This window comes from Oryx dammah, unplaced genomic scaffold, assembly GCF_014754425.2.
Source record: "Oryx dammah isolate SB20612 unplaced genomic scaffold, SCBI_Odam_1.1 HiC_scaffold_29, whole genome shotgun sequence".
In the NCBI taxonomy this organism is placed as follows: domain Eukaryota; kingdom Metazoa; phylum Chordata; class Mammalia; order Artiodactyla; family Bovidae; genus Oryx; species Oryx dammah.
In genome coordinates, this window is record NW_024070213.1 from 6,589,003 (window position 1) to 6,592,766 (window position 3,764).

The following is a 3,764-nucleotide window of genomic DNA, read 5'->3' on the forward strand; positions in this document are numbered from 1 at the left end:
ACAAAGTCCCCATTCTGAATAAACTCCATTGCTTTTCCTTCTTTCATTCTCCCAGCAATTCCCACAGTGGGGTCTGTGGTGGGAGGGAGGGGAGTATGGATTAGAAAAGAGCTTGACAAAAACATATCCTTTTTTGATGGTCATGGTCATATCCTTTTGTTGCCAGTTTTTGCCGGTCTAGCATCCTCCGCCTCTCTCCCACCAGGAACAGCCTTGATTTTCCTGTGGGGACTTCGTCCCCCACCAGGTCTCCTAGCTAGGCAGGGCTGTCCCCACCCCCAGCTGACTTCTTTCAGCTCCCTGCCCTCTGCTTCCTTCCCCAGAGCCAGTACCCCACCCCGACCCCTGACCCCGTCACCCAACCCCGACCCCGTCACCCAACCCCCACCCTTGGCAGAGCAGATCCATGCTCTGCTGCAGCCTTGCCTGGTCCTCCCTTCTGACAGTTGACTAGTCAGGTGCTGGCTGGACCTGCCCGTCCCTGGCCTGCCCGCCAGCCCGAAGCAAGATGCATTCGAGCAGAAAGGGTGAAGGTGGCCCCACTGCAGTAAAACCCAGCAAGTCCAGCTTCCTGGGGGCAAGTGGCTCTGTTGCTATATAGGTTTGCAGGTCAGAAGAGTGAAGAGGTTGCAGGTGGGATAAAGGTGTAGACACCTTTGTGGGAGAGGGACTGGGTAGGGGAGAGTAGAGATGACGGCCTTTCTCTTTATAGATTTTTTTTGAAGATTTATTTATTTTTGTGTCGGTGGTGGGTCTTTGTTGCTGCACACGAGCTTTCTCTCGTTGCGGCTTGTGGGCTGGGTAGTTGTGGCACAAGGGCTTAGTTGCTTCAAGGCAGGTGAGATTGTCCCCTACCAGGAATCGAACTGCCATCCCCTGCATTGCAGGGTGGATTCTTCACCACTGGACCCCCAGGGAAGCCCTCTTTATAGATCTCTGATTGTTATACTTTCTGAGCTCTGATTTCACTCTCACAGGTCCTTGTTTCTGCCCTGCTCTTTTTGGCCTTCTTACCCTTGGGATGGCACGGCTTCCATCCTGAGCCCTGGTCCAAGGCCCACCCCCATCTCCCTGGCTCCCTGCCCTGACACCTGCGCAGGTCTTCAGATGGGTGCCCCTGGCCTTTCTGACCTGTGAGCATCCTTGACAGTAACTTATGAATGTGGCACAGCTTCTCCAATCCCCAGCTCCCATCTCTGAAAACTTGGGGAGCTGCTACCTCACAGGGTTCTGTGCACAAGGGGGAAAAAATGGTTGAGAAAGTGCTTTTGTAAAACTGAATTCGCTGTCAAATCAGAAAGCTTATTACTAAAGATGTGAGATGCAGAACACTTAGCCAGCACTGAATCAGACTTTTTCCTTACCATCAGGAAGGCTGAGCAGAGGGACCAGCACAGAGATGCCACCTTAGTCTGTACTACACCACCGCCTCCCCACCCTGTCCCTCCTGTCTGACCTGGGGCAGGGGTGGATAGAGCATCCCTACCCAGGGTGGCCTCTCCCACAAGCATTCAGCTCACTGTCTGTCCCTCACGGGGGCTCTGTTAAAGGTCAGAGAGCCAGGGGTTGTGGGGGCTGTGGTGGGGGACCTTGAGGGCATGAAGGGGCTCCCAGGGAGCAGGCCAGCCATCCAACCTCAGCTTCAGGGGCTTCGTCACTATCTTGCCAGGGTGCAACGCGAATAGTCCTGCAAGATTCAAGACAGCCCCAGATCACCACGCTTTCAGAAAATGGAAGAAAAACTGATCAAACAGACGTTTGATGCCAGGATGAAGGGGAGCCGGGGCCTGCATGATCGAGTTGCAGGCAAAGTGTGGGCTGGAGTTCTTGACAGTTGGAGGAGGAGCCTTCTGTCATCCATCAAGCCTGAAAGTGAAAGTGAAAGCCTTCGTCTCTCAGTTGTGTCTGACTCTTTCTGACCCCATGCACTGTAGCCCGCCAGGCTCTTCTGTCCATAGAGTTCCCCAGGCAAGAATACTGGAACAGGTACCCATTCCCTTCTCCAGGGGATCTTCCCAACCCAGGGATCGAACCTGGGTCTCCTGCATTGCAGGTGGATTTTGCTTTACCGCTGTCTGAGCCACCAGGGAAGCCCATCAAGCCTGAAAGGAAAAGGGGGAAAAATAGGCTATCTTCTGCAGCCTGCCCACTGAGGTGTCCATGTGGGCTGTGGAGTGCTAGGGTGAGGGTAGACCAGGGCCAGGGCGAGAGGTTGGGGCTCCGCCTGCAGGTAAAGCGCAGCCCAGTTGGGCCTGGTTCTGAATCCTGATCAGAGTCATCACCCCTTTCTCCACGCCTGGGAGACAGCTGAGCTCCCAGAACCGGCCTCCGGGACCCCGTGTTGCTGTGTTGTGCTGTGCTAAGTCGATTCAGTCGTGTCCAGCTCTTTGCGACTCTATGGACCGTAGCCCACCAGGCTCCTCCGTCCATAGGATTCTCCGGGCAAGAATACTGGAGTGGGTTGCCATGCCCTCCTCCAGGGGATCTTCCCGACCCAGGGATCGAACCCGAGTCCCTTATGTCTCTTGCGTTGGCAGGAGGGTTCTTTACCACTAGCGCCACCTGGGAAGCCGGGGCCCCCTGCAGACCCCTAAATGGCAGGGTCCCCGGACAGAAGACAGCAGCCCCACGTTCATCCATGGCCTCTCACTGTCACGGCACTCACTCTCCTTGTGGCTGCTCTTCTCATCGGCCTGGAGGAGGGGAAGGCTGAGGCTCAGAGGGCCCTGGTGACTGGCCCAGGTTCCTGCAGGTAGGACGTGGCGGAGCCAGGCCTTGCGGACCTCAGCAAGAGCTCGGCTGCTGTGTCCTCTCTGGGCCGCTTCCTCGGGAACAGCCAAGGATTGCCTTGGCTTCGCCAGCCGGGATGTACCTGCTCAGTCGGTGCCCCTCAGTAACAATCCAGTCTTTGTTTCAGCTGCTGAACCGCACTCTGTCACTGCATTGCGTTTACATGATCATAGGTTTCTGCAGACATTTTAACCTGTTAGTTGAGCCTCTTGCCACTCTGCCGGCCTCCCTTCCTCTCTCCCAGGAGGGTGGTATTGGACTGGCCATAGCTTATGTGGCTCCCAGTTACCTCCACGTGGAGGCCGGTTCTTGGGCTGCTGAGGGTCTGGATGACTTCCAGGAATTATCCCACCGATGAAGGAAAAAGAGGACATCCAGTGAAAACGATGAAATAATATTTGAATTTCTTAATGATTTGGCATGAAATGTTGACATTGATGGGCTTCCTTGGTGGCTCAGATGGTGAAGAATCTGCCTGCAATGTGGGAGACCCAGGTTTGATCCTTGGGTCAGGAAGATACCCTGGAGAAAGGAATGGCTACTACCCATTCCAGTATTCTTACCTGGAGAATCCCATGGACAGAGGAGCCTGGCAGGCTACAGTCCATGGGGTTGCGAAGAGTCAGACACGACTGAGAGACTAACACTTTCACTTTCTTACTTTCTTGACATCAGTAAACATAACACAGGGACTTCTCTGGTGGTCCAGTGGTTAAGACTTCGTGCTTCCACAGCAGGTGGCGCGGGTTCGATCCCTGGTCAGGGAACTGAGATCCCACATGCTGTGCAGCCAAAAAAAAAAAAAAAAACAAATAAAAATACATAAACATAACACAAAATTCAAAATATGTCCCTGAAGAGAGGCCATCGAGGCTACTCTAGGTATTGAGGGTTGTCCATCCAAGAAGCAGGTTGGTCTCTGGAAGGAAACAACATGCCCTGAATTCTTCCTGCTCATCTGCAAAGGAATTGAT